This window comes from Pelophylax lessonae (genome assembly GCF_965119305.1).
Source record: "Pelophylax lessonae genome assembly, chromosome: 5".
NCBI classification, from domain to species: domain Eukaryota; kingdom Metazoa; phylum Chordata; class Amphibia; order Anura; family Ranidae; genus Pelophylax; species Pelophylax lessonae.
The window spans coordinates 357,913,801-357,934,592 of record NC_138772.1 but is presented as its reverse complement, the minus strand read 5'-3'; positions in this window follow the sequence as shown (position 1 = coordinate 357,934,592).

Genomic DNA, 20,792 nt, shown 5'->3' with positions numbered 1-20,792 from the left:
GGGTAATGCCTGCAGTACAATCTCTTCAAGCCGAGGCCACATATTTGCGTACAGTCGGCGTAAAGGGGTTAAAGTGGTTCTCAAAGGCTTAAGGATGTTTTACCATAATGCTTTCTGATTTAATTGCCGTTTATTAAAGTGTTTGTTACCTCAGCATTTCAAATTCCTGATATGTGCCTGCTGTACTATATACTTGTATGAGAAAATATCCTGTTCTCTTTGTATTGCTTCCTTTGTGGGGAATCCCTGATGTTCCTGCCAGTCCCTCTGCTTTCCCGTTAAAAACTGACCACACTAAGCAGGAGAAGACACCATGGTTAGTTCTCCAGCTATGCTGGGAACTCAGGCTGCTCTCCTCCAATGATCAGACTTGTCCTGACACGCCCCCCCCCCCCCTTTAATTAAAAAAAAAAACATTTTGCGCAACAGGAACTCCCCCAGCCCTCTAAATATTTACCTGAGCTCGATCTTGATGAGGCAGCAGTGGGAGCCAAGGTAATGGGGGCAGGGCCAAGCTGCGCTGTCTACGTCTCTTGATGCAGGCAGTGTGGCTTGGGGTTGAGCCCGCATGAGTGCCCCCATAAGAAACAGCTTCCTATGGGAGTACTCTTGAAGAGGAGGAGCCAGGATCACCAGCAAGGGACATCAGAAGAGAAGGATCAGGACTGCTCTGTGCAAAACATTGCACAGAGCAAGTAAGTATAACATGTTTATTTTTATTTTTTTTTTAATCCAAAATTTTTGATTTACGCTGCTCAATTGTTGTGGACTGACGGAGCACACTATATTGGTTATTCTGTACTTTCCCATCCCTATCATGATTTTGTGGGCCAATATAGACACTCTGGAGTACACAGTTTGTTCTGTGCCCACTTTTGTTGCTGTTCAGGGTCATTTGGAATTTTTGATGCAGCCAAACATCTGAGATCCAGTACTGAGCTTTCTATATACTCCCCCTCTCCTCTGGTAAGGGGGAGTTTCTATCAGTGATGTCGTGATGATATAATCAGTTCCTTGTACTGCACATGCGCAGGGCACTTGTCCATGTTGCTCAAGAAGTTTCACACTTTTTTGAGCATGCACCATGGTGCTGGGACACTTAAAGGAGGGGGAAACACTGAGTGGCAGCCATTAGGCACATGTTCCAAATCTGAAATCTCTTTAACAACTACTATATGTCCAGGGTGAGTGATAATACTTAAAGCGGTAGAATACTAAAGAAAAAAAAACCCTGCAAGACAAAGGCATAATGAGCTAGTATGCATTGCATACTAGCTCATTATTAAATACTTACCTTAGAACGAAGCCCCGACATGGACCCCCGGACACTGTTGTGGGAGCGGACATGATCCCTCGGCGTCTCTTCCGGGTTCGGCGGCTCCGGCGCTGTGAGCGGACGGAGCCGCGATGACGTCACGCGGGAGTCATTTTCCGGCACTTCCCGGCAAGGAACTCTGAAGGTCCCCCCGGTGCAGGTTTAGGAGATATTAATTGTACCTACAGGTAAGCCTTATTATAGGCTTACCTGTAGTTAAAAGTCACAAAAAGCGGTATACTACCGCTTTAAATTGGTTGTAAACCCTTACATATACCCAATGAAGTGACTGGCCTCAGGCAATACACATAGATGAAACAAATCCTCCTACATAAGTTGTACCTGTTTATCTGCAGCCTTCTCTTCTTTACATCTGTTCAGTCTAGAATTTATAAAGCTAGTCTGGGCTGTCAGAGAAAAGGGGGGGGGAGCTAAAGTTTTAACTCTGCAGAGCTCAGTAAGGAGAGCTTTGACAGCTTATTGAAGGGAAGGGATACACCCTTCTTCACACTGTCAATCAACTAGAGCTCCCTCTCCGGTAACCTTTTTTCTCTTGGTGTTGGGAAAACTTGTCAGAAGTGATTCATGCAAATAGCAGAGGAACAAAGCAGCAGACAGAAATTACACTTTGAGCTCTTATTTGAGACAAGTACACACTATAGAGGGTCAATGCTTTGTTCATATTTCATGTCTGAGCTTTAAAACTACTTTATTTTTTATCAAACTTTTATTTTAGCACCTTATTGTATTTTAATCCATTTACGGAGTGGATTTTTTCTGCTCAAATCACAAAAATAGCCTTTGATACATGTATTGAAAAAGTTCCCCACTCCCCATTTCTGGAATACATGGTGAGAAATGCAGATAATATTAGAAAATTTGTAGCAGAAGGAAAGGTAATGATATTAAATGTCTGTTTCCTGATTCTGGCCTTATTAGAGTTAGTATTACTTATATTTATATTTTATTGGTATATACATTTCTCTTTACATTTAGGAATCAATGTCTGCTGTTCATGTCCCCCACCCCCCATCACTCCACTGTGATGGGTGGCTTTGTTTGGTTTCTTTGCGCCAGCCTTGCTAGTGCTTTCCAGTCTGCAATATGTAAGTGTGACATCTCATTTTTGCTAAATAAGTTCATTGTAACAGAAAGAGTTAAACTTGAAACAAAAGTCTCAATCCATTTAAAATGTGATAAAAATGTTGTATTGCAGATTTGTAAAATAGTACATACCTTTTCATACCTGATATTAGAGATAACTTCTGTTCATTCTGACAAAGCCAAGTGTGAATTGTGTCGAAGTTGGCAACCCCGTGATCTTTTTTTTTTTCATTCAATAGGTTTTTATTGAATTTTTACATAAGAAAATATCAGAACAGATATAACAGAAATTCCAGTTTTTCAACAGGTTCCAATGCATGCACACAAATACATGAACTATAACAAAGAGAGATCAGGAATAACCAAAGCATTACAGGTTGTAAAGAGGTATGGCAAGTGAAAAGAGAACAGCACTATATAACTTCAATTTGACATTAGTTATGTTCTTGTTTGGGAGTAGAGTGGGAGTGAGAATCTCCACCATTCCGGACCTAGAACCCTAAAGGAGCATTGTCACTAGGTCCGATCGGAGGGAGCACCCCCACTATCATTATGGTCAATAGGCAGGTACTATTATTTCAAGAGAGTCTTAGTGCCTGATTTAGATAGGGCCAGCTTTCCCAGGACTTTTGGAATTTTTTATATGATAGGGAATTGATTGCTAGAGATTTCTCTAGGAGATAATTGTCATTAACAAGAGATATTACCTCAGATAGATTGGGAGTGGTAGTAGATCTCCAATTGCGGAGAATAAGGGTTCTGGCTGCTAACAGTATGTGAGTTACCATTTGTCTATGGTTGTGCAACCCCGTGATCTGATGATTTTTTTAACAAGTTAAACTCTGCATATAGTTTTGACCTCATAAGTATTTTTCATGTATACTAAAATATTTTAAATAGTTAGAATGTTACATTACTCAGAGATACTCTACTGGTTTATTATTGTGAACAATTATTTGAAAATGTCTACAACTGTGTTGGAAAACCAGTATTCATTGTTATTGATGTCCATGGGGATCTTGTGCTCTCCATGCCTTTTATAGTCTTTTTTACAAAAATAAAAGATTAACTTTTTAACTTTGGGTTATTGTATGAGGTCTGTTGGTACCCTGAAAGTCCCCAAATAGACCCATAAATCTACATTTTTTTTTTTTTTAGGAGATGCTCACTTTAGTGATGTGGTGCCTTGATTCTTTACCCACCCTACCTTAAAGTACATGTTAGAGAATGTCTGAATCAAAGCTATAAACCCACTAATATGTTTTTTGATCCTGGAATTGACCAAAACATAAAAAAATCATAAACCATATCTCAAGAAATATAAGACAACAATCCGAAACAGTGCACCACTGTGCTGTACAACATTTTAAATAAAAGCATCTTTAGTTTTTTGCCCTTCTATATGTAAAAAAAATATATATTTTGGACAACAGAGCCATTTGCAAATATACTGTATTTTAAAATTAATGTTATCTTCCAATGCATAGCGTGCACTTTGATCTTTCTCCCTTTTTTCTTTTACAAGATCTGACTTTGCATTGAAGGCTTTGTTTTGTTCCATCACCCATTTATGATCTTCATCAGAATTATTGATCCATTTCAGATCATTTATATCCTTAATTATTTAGCTAGGACCATTGCTTTATCTCTGTTCTGATGGGAAAAAGCAGCCCTGTGGTTAACTGCATCCCCTAACAATGACATTGAGAGATGTGCTAGTTTGAAGCCCAGGATCACCTTGTGACCTTAGACAAGTCACTTTGTCACCAAAATAGATTTTAATCTATATTCAATAGCCCAAGTCTTTCTCACTTTTTCTGAACTTCTGTTATTATTGCAAATGCGTTAGAATTCAGTTGCTGGTGCCAATCACAAGCTAGCCATTCTCAATCATCTTGCTACGTATTTGAAATAAGGAAGAGGTTTTGAATGTCACTCTGTTGTTATTGGCTGCTTCTCACTATATTACAAACCAGAAAGTAATTAGATAGCTTTCTTCCTGGCCCTTCATTTGTCCGCTCATCTCTATTACACACTCAGCATAATGTCTCTGCCTGGATTTGACCTTGACTTGAGCTCTGTGTTGAACCTGGACTTGTGAACCTAGACTCATGAGTTCATATGGTCATTCTTTCCTTGACTAAAGGGTACCACCAAATTATCATCCAGTAGGTTTAACCTTTTTTCTTTTTTCAGGCTCTTGTCCTGTTGTAAATGGTTGTTTACCAGCCAAGCTCAAAAAACTGAAACATAAAAACTGTTCCTTGTTCCTGGAATTCGAGTTCCAGTTGGACGCCAGCAACGGCTGCAGGGCAAGACATTTTACTGGAAGTGGAACAGAAGCAAATGATTTGCCGATCCGATGCAGGCACTGTGGTACTGCTAGATGGTAATATGTAATATGGGAGCGTGTACTTTTTGTGGTTTAATAAATAGATTTTTTTTAACTATATTACCCTGTGAGAGCTGCTTTGTTTTCCTTATATAGTGCACACGCAGGAGAACTTGTAAACATTTCCCTGGGGTGTATTGGTGCTGGTGCATATGAATTTGGTAGGATTTACACTGTATCTGATATTTAACCATCATTCTATTATATAGCAGTCAAATCCATCTGGTAAGGATCCTGTGTAAGCACTGTGGGAAGCACTGACTGTTGGGTATCTCTTTCTAATTGCCAACCATCACAAGGAGTGGAGTTGTTGTGTTTTTCCAGATCTGAAATATTACTACGCATACAACACTTCAGTACTTTTTGTGTGTTTATAGACATTTGTGGACATTAGTAGTAGGTGACACGTTTGGTTGGTACATTTTGATTATACTACTTTTGCTATAAATATGGTATTTTTATGAAATTACACATATACATTGATAAACCATGTATAGATTGATGTATATTTATGAGTTTATTTGGAATAATTTGTATAACACATTTTAGGGCATGCAGGTGTCTTAACACAAATGGGTTATGCAGTGTTTTTTTTATATAGAATTGTTAAAGGTAATTTTAGTCAAACCATTTTAGTTTTGAATAGAGCGTGGTATGTTTTTTTTTGGCAGTGGAAGTGGTCTTCTAATATTTTAAACTGGTGAAAATATTTATTTTGGCAGGTAGTAGGTTTAAAACCTTTGTATTGTTTCTGTCCCCATTTGGGAAGTTTCTACTCACTTCTCGTCTATTTGACAGGTATCTGACAGAACAGGAAGTAAAGGAAAATTTCCCACTTCCCAACACACTAAGAAAAAAAATATTTTACAGTGAGGAAAGCTTTGAACCTCTGTCAAGGTGTTATTGCTGTCAGTGTACCCATTAGGGAGATTTAAGCCTATTTTCTGGCCAGTTGACAAGTGTCAGACAGAACAGTAAGAAAAGACTCCTCCATGGGAACACAAACACTCTATAAAATCCGAAAGAAAGAAACTTTCTCAGGGACACAAATAGCATTTAACACCTGACAGAAGATCTAACCTTTCCCTAAAACTACCAAAATCGAACAGGTAATATTTACTTTATCTGTAACAAAAAGAGCTCCAACTCCTATCAAATCTATAGGCTGCCTGCACCTAATCCTCCCAACACTGATAGACTCAAATGAAAACAAAATGATTTGTGGCATTTAACCCTTTGAAATGTCATAGTACAGTTGTGCTCAAAAGTTTGCATACCCTGGCAGAAATAATGACATTTTGTCATTAATATTGAAATTATAACTAATCATGCCAAAAAAATGTATTTTAAATGATAATGATAACGGAAATCACCCAAATGTCCCTGGTCAAAAGTTTACATACATACCCGGGAAATGTTTGACCCTGGTACAGACACACATACAGATTAAAATGGCAATTAAAGGTCAATTTCCCACATCTGTGTTTTTAAATTGCAAAGAGCACCAAAGCTGGGGGAATCTTGTAAAAATTGATGGCAAGATGAATGCAGCATGTTATCAGAAAATACTGGCAGATAGTTTGCATTCTTATGCACAAAAGCTGCGCACAGTATGCTCTTGGACTTTCCAGCATGACAATGACCCTAAGCACAAAGCCAAGTTGACCCTCCAGTGGTTACAGCAGAATGGATGGACTTGTGTCTTTTTTCAACCTGACTAACTATGTAACTATGTAACTATGTAATGCAGCCCTGATGCCTGCTAGCCTGTGCTTAAAAAAATATGGTCAACTTTTGTGGATAGCAAGAGCTATTTCAATGTGGACACATAACCACTTCTGCTTTATCGTTTTGGCTATGAGAGGTTGTGACAATTTAGGATATCTACCTGTGGTTCCTAAACACATCTGCATTTGGCCATATAAGACACTTGCCACTAAATAGAATTACTTGCAAAATATAATTTCTGCTGATAACATTTTATAAACAGGACACAAAATTCAAAACCATATCGGGGAATAAGAAAGGGACTGGAGCTATGATAAAATGTCATTGACTACATTTGAAATCAAATTGACAGCTAAAGAATTGCAGGTATTAATTTAAAATTATGAAATTGTGATGAGCAGAAATGTGTTTTTGGAACAATACATATTTATTCATTTCACGGATCCAGTCCTTCAACGCCACACTTCTCAGATGTTTTAAAGTATTTGGAGAAAATGGATAGATGCATCTTCATTGAAATCTATAATTAAGATTGGGTACATTTTTAGTGGAGGGGGAAGACCTGTCAAAGAAATGAAAAGAAATAAAAAGGAAAGTTTTCTTATATACCATTTGCTCAGGAGTATTTGTGATTATTTGTGAATATTTTGGGAAAATTAGATGTTGTATCAAATGTACTAATGCTGATATTGCTTGGAACAGTAATTTGACCTTCGTTTAAATGTTAGTATGTCTCTTTTTATTTTTTTTACATACATAGTTACATAGTTACATAGTTACAGAGGTTAAAAAAAAAACACCAGTTTATCCAGTTCAACCTATGATGAGTGTGTGTGTTTTATGTTAATAGTACATCGTATACCCCTGTATGTTGTAGTCGTTAAGGTACCCATCTAATAGTTTTTTGAAACTATTGATGCTTCCTGCTGATACTACTGCTTGTGGAAGAGAATTCCACATCCTTACCGCTCTCTTGGTAAAGAACCCTTTACGCAGTTTAAGGTTAAACCGCTTCTCTTCTAATAATAGTGAATGGCAGCGTGTCTTTTTTTTATTTTCCCTTTCGCTGAAAAGTTTGTTTCATATGCTAGGGTCACCCGTATGGTATTTGTATATTGATATCATATCTCCTCTCCAGCGTCTCTTCTCCAGAGATAATAGGTTCAATGCCTGTAGTCTATCCTCATAGCTGAAGTCCTTCATTCCCCTAATTAGCTTTGCTGTCCTTCTCTGGACTCTCTCCAGTTTCAGCACATCCTTTCTGAGGACTTATGCCCAGAACTGGACATCACACTTGAGATGCGGTCGAACCAGTGTCTTGTAGAGGAGGAGAATTATCATTTTATCTCTGGAGTGAATCCCCTTTTTTCTATATGCCAGTATTCTGTTGGCTTTGCTTGCAGCAGCTTGGCATTGCATGCCATTGCTGAGCTTGTTGTCTACTAGAACCCCAATGTCCTTTTCCATCTTAGATTCCCCTAGAGGTTCTCCCCGAGTAAATTGCATTCATATTTCTGGCACCCACATTTATTACCTTACATTTTTCAACATTAACCTCCTTAGCGGTAATCCCGAGCGTGACTCGGGGTTGGTTTTTCATATCAGGAGCGGTAATCCCGAGTCACGCTCGGGGTGGATTGCAGAGAGCGCAGCGGTGTTCTCTTACCTTATCCTGGCGATCCAGCGATGATCTCTCATTGCTGTGACCGCCAGCCGAGAGTCCCGCCGCTCCTCCGTCGGTCTCCGTCGCTCTGATCACTTCCTAGTTCCGTTCCCTGCAGCAGCAATGCTGCATGGGAGCGGAACTAGGGAGGGAAATTAAAAAAAAAAAAAAAAAAAAAACGTTGCACAAAACACATTTTATATTATATATATATATATGCATATATATACATATATATATATATATATATATATATATATATATATACATATACATATACATATGCATGCATATATATATGCGCATATATATATATATATATATATATATATATACACACACACACACACACACACACACACACCGGTTTATATATATATATGCATATATATATATGTATGCATATATATATGTATGTATATATATATATATATATATATATATATATATGCACACACACATATATCTATATATAATATATAATGCATGAATTATAATCTAATCAATAATATAATTTTATTATATATATTATATATTAAATAATAAAATAATATTATTGATTCGATTATAATTCACGTGTTTGTGTTTCAAATTTATCACATCTGGGATGTCTACTAGACTCTTGTTTTGGTCAGGTTTAAGTCAGTAATTACTAAGAATTGTAGGCCTATAATACATAACGCCAAATTTCCATGAAAAGAATTGTACCGCTTTTAGTATGTAGTTCCTGACATAATCATACCGCCAGGGAGGTTAAACCTCATTTGCCATGTAGTTGCCCACCCCATTATTTTTTCAGGTCTTCTTGTAAAAGGTTTCTATGTCCTGTGTAGAAGTTATTTCCCTGCTTATTATCATCCACAAATACGGAGATTGTGTTGGTTATCCCATCCTCTAGATCATTTATAAATAAATGAAACAGGATTGGTCCTAGGACAGATCCTTGGGGGACCCCACTTTCCACACCAGACCGATCCGAGTACTCGCATTTATCACCACCCTCTGGACTCGCCCCTAAAGCCAGTTTTCAATCGAGTTACTCACCCTATGATCCATACCTACGTACCTTAGTTTGTACTGTAAACATTTGTGTGGAACTGTATCAAATGCCTTTGCAGAGTCCAGATACACCAAATCCACCGGCCTTCCTTTATCTAGATTGCAGCTCACTTCTTCATAGAAGGTTAATAGATTGATCTGACAAAAACAATTTTTCATGAATCCATGCTGATTACTACTAATGAGTAATGATACAGTTTTTATTACTAAAATCTTGTATTTAGTCCCCTATCATCCCCTTCAATATCTTGCAGACTATTGATGTTAGGCTAACTGGCCTGTAGTTCCCAGGGATATATTTCAGGCCCTTTTTTTAAATATTGGTGCTACGTTAGCTTTTCTCCAATCAGCTGGTACTATTCCCATCAGTAGACTGTCCATAAAAATTAGGAACAATGGTCTGGCTATAACCTGGCTGAGTTCCTCGGGTGTAAGCCATCTGGTCCCGGTGACTTATTTATGTTAAGTTTTTTGATTCTAGTTCTGATGTTAACCATGTGGGTGCTTCCTGTGACATGTTAATAACAATAACATTAGAGTCTAGGTTACTGTATCCCCCTATTTTCTTTGTAAAGACTGAGGAGAAGAATTTATTTAGAACCTCTGCCTTCTCTCTGTCCTTCATAGCCAGATTCCCTTCATTATCCTTTATGGGGCAAATATGTTCTGGCATCACTTTCTTACTATTTATGTATTTAAATAATTTCTTGGGGCTTGTTTTACTCTCTTCCCCTATCTGCTTTTCGTGTTCTATCTTAGCCGCCTTGATTGTGCTCTTACATTTCATATTGCATTTTTTGTAGTGCTGGAATGCTGCCCCTCAGCTTTGTATTTCTTGAAGGCCTATTCTTTTGTTTTTATAGGCATTTTTACGTTGGAGTTTAGCCACCCAGGGTTTATTTTAGCTCTTTTAAATGTATTCCCTGTCGGAATGCACTGGCCAATATCTCTATTAAGTATGTAAGCACTCCCATTTTTCCTCAGTGTTTTTCCTCAGTGTTCTTTGCTCCTAGGATTCTAGCCCATTTAATATCATATAGCATAGAGCGCAGTTTAGGAAAGTTTGCTCTTTTGAAGTTCAGTGTCTTTGTTTTACCCTTATGTTTCCTATTTCTGTGATTTATACTGAAACAAATTGACCTACGGTCACTGTTTCCTAAGTTGCCCCTTTTTTCTACATCCGCAATCAAGTCCGCATTATTCGTAATCAGTAGGTCTAGTAACCAACATTGTTGTTGGTTGCTTTTGCTGTTTACTTGTTATAAAAAAAAAAGTTATGAAACTGTATATACAAAGTTTCAAATTAGGCGAGGAGGGTAGATACACTCTAGCAGCCATTGCTGGCAAAAATGGATCAGAACAGAAACATTGACATATATAGAATGTCATACAATAAATGCGAAAGTTACACACATTTTTCTAATCGGTAAAAAAAAGGAACCTTTGTTGGCAAACACTAGGAGTGTGCAAATCAAAGCTAAAAGTGAGTAGCACTCTTTGGCTCTGAGGAAGAGGGTTCGCCCTCGAAACACGTCAGCCATAGCAGATTCGTGCAGACATCAGCACGCTAACCAGCACTGTGGAGTGCCTTGGCTACCTTGGAGATTTTTTGTCCGATCATGTTTACATGTGTGCTATCCACAATTGTTTGTGAGTATAATGTATATTATTTTGGATTTTAACAAACCTTTTTTAGTGTTAATGCACAAGGTCGGTGAACCTATCTCTTGTTGTTGTTTTTGGGTGTGCAAATCAGCCTGGGACTAATTTGCAGGCTTTTTACTAAACCGACCCTAATGTTCGAAAATGTTCGAAAATGTTGAACTTTGTTGGGAACCCTATTGAAGTCTATGGGAAGGGATTCTTAAAAATCAGTTCTGGTCATTTTTAAGGCTAAAAGGAGAAAAGATTTTTTAAACAAATGACATGACACTGCCATTAGGAACATGCACCAAAGCAAAAAAAAAAAATAGCTTACATTGGGGAGGTGGCATAGGAAAAATTATATTCCTTTCTATTACATGCTTGGGAGATGTCCAATGTGCTGTACAATTCTCACAAACAATGTCAGAGACACTATACGATGGCATTACATACTTTGCATGTGTAATTTATTAAATAAATAATATAGTATAATGTAGCATAATTTATGATTTATTTTCTGTTTCTGTGACTTAAATACAGCAGCACCATCCCAATCTGATGTATTACAACTTGCACAAAAGTATTTTTTTTAGATAGTTTTGGCTGTGACGCCTGGTTTTTATATGGCAATAATAAGCCTGAATTAAACAATGGAAGTAGCAACCGTAATAAATCTCAAAGCTACAAAAAAGTTTACTCTTGATAAAATAAAGCTAAAGCCATAAGCTTCACAATTGTAGCAACCTCTGTGTACAGTATAGGAAAATTTAGTTGGGCTCCTCTGTAGGCAGAGGAGCCAGGGTTCATTTGTGTAGAGTTAGCTGGCAGAGGTCCAAGGGCTGAGTCTCTGTTACCTCCCCCTGGCTTCAGGAACTGCTAGAGGGTTCTAGAACTTAGAGGGAGGAGGAGCAGAGATTAAGCCTGAATACTTATGGAGTCTCCTCCAATCCCTGGGTGGGGATGGCCCAGAAGATGGAAAGATGAACCATAAATATTCTGGAGTCTGGCCACGTGGGAGCAGAGTCCAGGGTCCAGTTGCCTGGAGGGGATCTCTGCCCCTTGGCATAAGAAAAGAGCCCCAATGAGACCAGAAAAAGATGAAGCCTCACACCCTTTCAGCCTCAGCTAGGCTGACCTGAAGCCATCCTGAAATCCAAGGCCACCTGTTCAGCAGGAGGTCTGTGAAGAAGTCACTTGAGCATCAGGATTCACCTAAGGGACTGAGTGAGTAACTTCAACCACTACACCCCAGAGCCTCCTAGAGGAGAAGCAGTCAGGTGCAATACCCAGCTTGCTTACTACCAAGGCACAGTTCAGAGCCTCTTAGAGCCAGTACAGCTACCCTACACCTCTTGCTTGGGGAATCTAAGGAGCAGCCAGGTGCATCAGCATTTTCTACAGGGAGAGATAGTAGTGTAGTTTATTGGACAGTGGGAGAAAACCATGCAGATGAGAGCAGGTGAAATTTGTACAGCCCTGGCCAAAAGACACTGGAGGGGACCCGATGCATGCTGGGTGACTATACTTCTATCTGAGGTGCACATGTGGCTCCAGGTATTTGGCTGGAGAGCGGAGTCCAGGTGGGGAGGGGGCTGCTGCCTCTCCCCAGCACAGGCTGCCATGCGGCCTCAGGTGGTCGACCTAAGGGCTATAGTCACAAATCCTGAAACCCAGGGACTCTTGGGGGCTGACTGAGGGATGTTGTCCATGGTACTATGGGAGAAGGTGACCTGCTGACAAGGGCCTTGTGAGTACAAACTTCCCACAGGGATCCTAGAGACGGTTGCTGTTAGAATCCCCCTCTTGGTGCTAGAAAGTCAGCGGGCTGGGTGTAAGCTAAAGGAACACTGGCTAGTGTCCTGAAGATACAGAGTTCACTGAGTCTGCTGCTAACATAAGCCAAGGACTTATTCTAATATGCAAGTGATGTATGGTTCAGCAGAAGATCTGCTATTTAGCTCCACTAAAGTGAGGCCAAGTGAGAGTTGTCCTCAATTGTACATAGTTGAATTTGTAGTATCCCACTAATCCCTTCTCCTCTCCAAGTTCTCCAAATAAAACAACAAAACAAATCCCCTAGACTGGTCATTGAAGACAACGAGCGAAAGTGTGTGCGCACCTGGCAGAGTGTAAAAATACTCGGTATCTGGCAACAGAATAATCTGAGGGAGACACAAGATGGATCCATACTCAGCAGTTCCTACAGGGGCGGTGCTACACTTATAAATGGCAGTAGGGTAGTCCCTCTAGTTTTGGGAGGGGGAAATCCAGCAATCGTGGCCATGGAACAGGTAGATTGCTTTGCCGCCACAAAGACAATCCTCAGAAGTGCTTCCCCTCCTTATATGCGGAAGGGTACAGGAAAGTGGCTGCAAGATATCATCACTACTTTTTTCTGTTGCTGCTCCCCAAGATCCTCTTCTCGCATCCATCCCTGGCTTCTGTGTGTAACAGAGGAGCAAGGAGGATCATGGGAAGAAGTGCCAGAACATGTAATAATAATTTCATGCACCAACTTCCAGGCACTCTCTGCATATATGGAGGAAAAGAACTTCTGGGGAGGGTCACTATGGCAGAGGTTCTGAGGATGAATGGTGTATTTTCTATGTACACTGCATTAGTTATTATTGACCTATGTATTCTGCATTACTTGATACTGTGGCAATTCTGCATTGCTTACAATTGACCCCTGCATTGTCCTAACCAAAATATATATTGCTTCGATGGACTGATCCCAGCCAACTAGGCCAGAATTCAACTCAGCCAGCCAGACCAGAACTTAGCCTAGTCAACCAGGCCAGACCTCTTGCTCTCACAGAAGACTCACAGAAGACTCCCAATGTGGTCAGTTAAATCCTGTGAGTAGGAAGGAGGAGGTGTGGCCAAGCCAGACTATGTGCATCTATAGACACACACAGCCCAGCTAGGGAGGCTGACACTTATGTACATAGCTTGCTGAGGGGGCACTTGGAGGAGAAGAGAAGTGGATAGTGTTGGTGGGGGACTTCAGAAGAGGAGCTAAGAGATCACTTTGTGCAATACTATTGCACAGAGCAAGAACAGGTATATATACCCCCTTTTTTGTTTTACCTAAAAAAAAAAATGACACCCTGGTGATCTTAGATCTTTTCAGGTTGTTCGGATAGATATCCATCTCTCCAAGGTTGCATATCCCTGCTCTAGTTAGTTCCAAGTACCTATTGAGAAGTTTTTCCTTAGGAGACTCTCTAACTTTTGAAGTGGAGAAAGCTTTTTTACAATAAAGAGTGTAGTAGACGCAAATAGCTTTTTCAGGTTGTTTAAAGTGGAACTTTACCCATATCAACTTGATAAAAATAATGTTCTGTAGCACACCCCTAAGGAGCTGCAAATGAATTTGGATCCCCCAGTTCTGCACAGCCAGGCACACTGAATCTTCACAAGCACCCCAGAGTCAGAGAACTTTGTTTTTGTGATTTATTGAGGATAATACCTTAAATAGGGATGGGAGGTTATGGGATGCCCACTTAACTTCAGAAAAATTTCAATAACAACTTTAGGGACATATAGTCTTCTTCTCTTGTCTCCTGCACACACTTGCTTGCAGGGCCGGCCTTAGGTGTTCAGGCGCCCTGTGCGAGCTAATCCTGTGGCGTCCCCCCCCCCCCCGTGCATTTTCTTGCACCTTTTTTGCACTTTATTTGACTTTTCTTTTTTATGATCACTAATAACCTAACCCCCCTTACATCAGAGTCCCCCCACACAGAGCCCCCTTAAATCAAAGAGCCCCCCCTCCACACAGCCCCACTTACATCAGAGACCCCCCACACAGAGCCCCCCTACCATCAGAGATCCCCCTCACATCAGAGACCCCCCCACACAGAGCCCCCCTCACATCAGATATCCCCCACACAAAGCCCCCCTCACATCAGAGACCCCCCCCCCACATTAGAGACCCCCCACACACAGAGTCACTCTCACATCAGAGACCCCCCCGCCCACATCAGAGACCCCAACACAAAGCCCTCCTCACATCAGAGACCCCCCACACAGAGCCCCCCTCACATCAGAGACCCCCACACAAAGCCCCCCTCACATCAGAGACCCCCCACACAGAGCTCCCTCACATCAGAAACCCCCCACATCAGAGACCCCCCACACAAAGCCCCCCTTACATCAGAGACCCCCCACACAGAGCCCCCTTACATCAGAGACCCCTCACACAAAGCCCCCTTACATCGGAGACCCCCCACACAGAGCCCCCCCTTGCATCAGAGATCTCCCCACACAGAGCCCCCCCTTGCATCAGAGACCCCCCCACACAGAGACCCCCTCACATCAGAGACCCCCCACACAAAGCCCCCCTCACATCAGCTCAGACTGCAGCAGTAGGAGACCGAGGCACAGCCGCACAGAGGGAGGTAAGTGGCGGCCGCGGCCTGTGTTAACCCTGTCCAGGCCACGGTCGCCTCTTACCTCCCACTGTGCGGCCTGATCTTCTGCGACTGCGAGCTGTGATGGCCGCACGGCGCCCCTGTTGCCCATGGCACCCTGTGCGGCCGCACAGCTCTCACACCCCAAAGGCTGGCCCTGCTTGCTTGCACCAGCTAAATCACTGTATGATGATCTGACAGGCTCCCAGTCAGATTGTAACAAAAGCCCTTTTCAGGCAGTGACTCACAGCCCCTTGCGTAGCAAACAATGTAGTGAAACAGCTTGTCATTTCTCCTCTGTGGCCACTGCTCTCTGCACCACCTCTTCATGCATTTTCAAGCCACCTGGCTGCAGATACCCCTCTCATTAGCCCTCCAGGCCACCCTCCACACCAGTCTCTCACACTGACCCTTCTCCAGCCAATCTGGCTGCCTTTCAGCAGGAGAGGACAACCTACCCCACCACCACCTCCAGACTAAGGGGTTCCTCTTATGGGCCACCGACAGCCTTCTTAGTACTGCATCTCCATCATCCACCTGACTCCCCCTGCTGGCATGGCCCATGTCTGTTTTTGGGATGTAAATTGTTGTGGGTGCGCTAACCAAAAACATTAGTGGCTGCGCTAAGAACTCCAAGAACTAAAGAGTATAGAAATGTGTAAAGAAAAATTAGTGCGCTCAACTTAAATACAACAAGTGAAGTACATAAATACAAATAAATGTACAATATATATGAACAATGTATAGGATACAGTGGACTAACAGATACTATAATAACCATAAATAGTGTAATAGAGTGCAAACAAAGGTTATGTGGGTTCTAGTAGTAAAAAGTCTCTCAACAGTGTTATAAAAGTGACTCCTTTAAATAGGTAAATGCGGGGAACGTGACCCCTTGCGGACAAAGTGAACAGGCAACTGTGTGTTTATAACCTCATGATACAAACATAGGCAGTGGAATGGCTCCTTACCAGATCCCACTTCAATAATATATGAAGTAAACCAAATGGAAGGAATCCCAAACGAAACCATACACCAACACTCTGTGTATCACCACATGCTGTACAGGTAAATAGATGTCTTCTTACCAAATTACCAATTAGGGTAGGTTTTTAACCACTTAAGCCCCGGAAGATTTTACCCCCTTCCTGACCAGGGGGTATTTTGCGATTCGGCACAGCGTGACTTTAACAGACAATTGCGCGGTCGTGCGACGATATCCCTAAACAAATTTGACGTCCTTTTTTTCCACACAAACAGAGCTTTCTTTTGGTGGTATTTGATCACCTGTGCGATTTTTTGATCATGCGCTATAAACAAAAAAAGAGCGACAATTTTGCAAAAGTAACAATATTTTTCACATTTTTTTATATGAAATTCTCCAAAAAATGTAAAAATCTAATTGTTTTAACATTTTCGGACAATTTGTTTTATGCTACATATGTTTGGTAAAAAAAAATAGCAAAAAGCGTATTTTGATTGGTTTGCGCAAACGTTATCGCGTTTACTAAAAAAGGGAAAGATTTTTGTCATTTTTGTTGTTTTTTTTTTAACGCGTAATGGCGGCGATCTGCAATTTTTTTTGTGGGACTGCAACATTGGGGCGGACAGATCGTACCCTTGACTGACATTTTTGACACTTTTGGGGTTACCAGTGACATTTCTACAGTAATCAGTGCTATACATATGCACTGTTACTGTAAAATGACACTGGTAGTGAAGGGGTTAACTTTTTTTGAGAGGGAGGGGTGGTGTGTGTCCCTAGTTCTTACTGTGATTGGCTGTGGCTTGAGCTGTAGGAACAGTGATCAACGGTCCTTCATAGTAGAATCGTATGATCACTGTTTCTACACAGGGGAGAATGACAGGTGGCTTGTTTACATCAGCCGCCTGCCTTTCTCCCTCTCCACCCAACGATCGCAAGTGAGCGGCGGACATCGGGTCTGCCGGTCACACGTGCGGGGGAGTCCGTGACCGCGCAGGAGCAGGAGCGTGCTCCCCAGAGCCTCACAGGCTAGTGACGTACCCATACGTCACTTTGCCTGTGAGGGGCTGACGGCCGCAGTATATGTACTTGCGGCGGTCGGCAAGTGGTTAAGGTATACGTTCCATAGGGAGACTCCCCAGAAAAGATGTCCCTGTTGAGTTCCTATAGATCCCACACTAATGGACTTGCTTCTCCTTATGGATGCAAATGACCAAGTATTGGAGGTTCAGCCCTCCCATTGTGTGTTTCCCAAAATGAGAAGGAATAGCCAATAGTGCATTATCTTACAGTACGATTTATTAAAAATCCCAGCGGATGCCTTGTGAGGGGAAACGCGTCGGGTGGAGTAGCCGTGTAGTCACGACACACAGCGTGGTCCGCACTGCAGACGGCCGCGCCAGTTTTCAGAAGGAGCATACCTGTCTCAAAATCCTTTTTGCCATGTACAGTAAGTGTTTGTCTTTTTTTAATAAATTGTACTGTAAGAGAATGCACTATTGGCTATTCCTTCTCATTTTAGGAAACATACAACGGGAGGGCTGAGCCTCCAATAATTGGTCATTTGCATCCATAAGGAGAAGCAAGTCCATTAGTGTGGGATATGATACACAGAGTGTTGGTGTATAGTTTCGTTTGGGATTGCTTCTATTTGGTTTACTTCATATATTATTGAAGTGGGATCTGGTAAGGAGCCATTCCACTGCCTATGTTTGTATCACAAGGTGGTAAACACACGGTTGCCTGTTCACTTTGTCTGCAAAGAGTCACTTTCACCGCATTTGCCTATTTAAAGGAGTCACTTTTATAACACATTTGTGTTGAGACTTTACTTTACTAGAACCCACATAACCTTTGTGTGGACTAAATTTATGGTTATAGAGGGGTATCTGTTTAGTTCACTATATCATATACATTGTTCATATATATTGTACATTTATTTGTATATATGTACTTCACTTGTTGTATTTAAGTTGAGCACACTCATTTTTCTTTACACATGTCTATTTATGGAGTAGTCATCTCAGCCCCCTTTCAGCTAGCGCTATTAGCTGAGGCTCCATAAATATTCAAGGCAGCTCCTCCTAACCTCCACCCACTAATTCTAGAAGATTATTCATTTTTCTAGACCAGGGGGAGGCACCAGAGAGCTGGCAGGATGAGTCACCCAGCTGAACTCTGGTAAGCCCTGACCCAGATTTCATGGCTCAGACTTAGCTCTGAGCCAAACTAGAATGTGCCTACACTAAACTCTAACACAAAGGTGGCTTCCATATTCTGGTAGGTCCCCCATCTGCAGACCCCCACAACCACCAGGCCAAAAAGGCCAAAGGGCTCAGGAGCGAGCACACACGAGTGCTTTGGGCTTGCTATAAAGGCACTCAGCAGGGGGGGGGGAGAGCCCAGAGTGGGTGGGGGGTCTGAGAAGATGAGGATCAGGACTGCCCAGTGCAAAACCATTGTACAAAGCAGGTAAGTATGACATATTTGTTTCTTTTTTTTGTTTTTTTAATTTCCTTTGATATCACACAGGTCCTGCTGTGTATTTTTGGGTCTGTGTGCCAGCATGTAATTTTATATTAACCTTTTTCCTTGTAAATGTAATTGCTTTTAAAAATCAATGCTCCTGGCCAAATTGAATTAAAAAAAATATATATATATTTTTGCATTGGTTCATGTTCCCCAGGTCAGTATCCCTCCACCTTTCCCCATGCTATTTTTTGACAACCCTTTGCTTATTAGTCCAGAAAATGGCCATTTTATATTTGATTTCAATAGGGTTATGCATCTGAACTTCTTTGAAGGTTTCCGAACCTTGCTCAATCCTAGCCAAGGACAGTTGTAATCCTTAATCAAGATATATCAAAATACTAACCAGCTTCAAGGCAGTGTTCTTCCAGCCTCTGGAATGTGGTCAGTAACTTGTTCAGCCTGAGGGGCATGCTTTTTGAACTCTCTAATGGGAGTTTTAGAAGCAGTTTTCAGTTGGTCCACATTGGTGACATGTATGTGCCAATACCCACTGGTGAGATTGAGCATGAGGAATTTTTTGACCGGTCATAAGGTGACATGAACTGTCCTCTCTGACAGCACACTGGCCACATTGCAAGACAGCAGCTTCATCACCTAAGCTCCTGCTAGTGGTCCAGCATGGACGCCCAAAATCCATGGGGTCCTCAGTTTGAAGGGTGCCTGCATCCACACTGGACCCTAGGTAATGTGATATCATATCACTGGGGCAGCAATTACTGCAACTTTCCTGAAGTGAATTTACAAGGTTCTTCAGCAGCACTTCTTCCAAGTGGTACATTTCTCTAGGATGATAGCATGAGATCTGCCATCTTCCCCTTGAAAAGGGGATCCAAATGTGTCCTACACGTAATGGCTTCTCTCCTCATTTCCCATATCCAAGGGTCCTTGTGCAGTCATTTAGCCTGTTGGGTAAAGGCTCTTGTCCTCATTATTATAGGGTCAAGGTGTTATGCTAGCGGAGTCCCCCCTGGCCAACTAGGACATGATTAGAGAAACCAGTAATGGTTTCTCTCCTTCATGGCCAAAACCCTGGGGTCCTTTTGCAGGAATTTTAGCATGAATGAGCTCATTCACCACAAAGTAGTAGCAAAGGACCCTGAGTTGCTGAAAACAGTGCCCTCAACTAGCTAACCTCACCCAAGTGGAACAGGTAAAAGGTGCCCTTGGAGGATATCCTGAAAGCCAGGTACTTAAGAAACACTGCACCACCAGGTTCAGAACATGTGTCAGGCAAGGCACAAGTGTGAAATTTCCTTGGAAAGTATGATGGTGCCATTGTGACACATGATTTTGCCTGGCACAAGCTGGTGTGAGGTCTGTCACCTCCTGGTCTCCCCCTGAAAAGCTACCAGAATCGTTGGTCAAGTGTGGCTCCCGCCCTCCATACATACCAGCTGAAAAGCAGAAAGACAGCATTTTGCCTTTACCTTTACATAGTCTTTTGGTCACTCAAGGGACTAGTGGTTCTAAAGAGTCACCAGATGAGGCCATTAAGAAGGAGATGGGCAGCATGACCAGCTCAAGTAATGTGCCATGTCCAGCATCCTTCCCAGCCACCAGCAAATGTACCCAGTGTGCCATGAAAGAGTTGTGATGTCCCTGCCCATACTCGTTGGACCAAGTGACTGTCGCCATGTGGACCGGGACCTAGTGACTATGGCCATGTGGACCCTTGCTGCTAACTGTGTGGTCCAGTGACACATTAGGTCATTAACTTCCACAGGCTGGTGGAGGGCAGGGATGCCCTTCTGGGCAAAAAAAAAGCAGCCAAATACGTGCCATTGTGGTGTAGCACAGTCCAAAAAAAGTGGAAGTGGGTCAACTCCACCAGCTGGAATTTTAGCAGTTGTAAAGCAAGCAATGTATGCCAAGCAGGCATTGAGAGGCTGGGTGTGGAGGATATTAGGTGACTTTTTTTTCTTTTACTTGGGTAAGAGACACCTACATGGTTAATAATG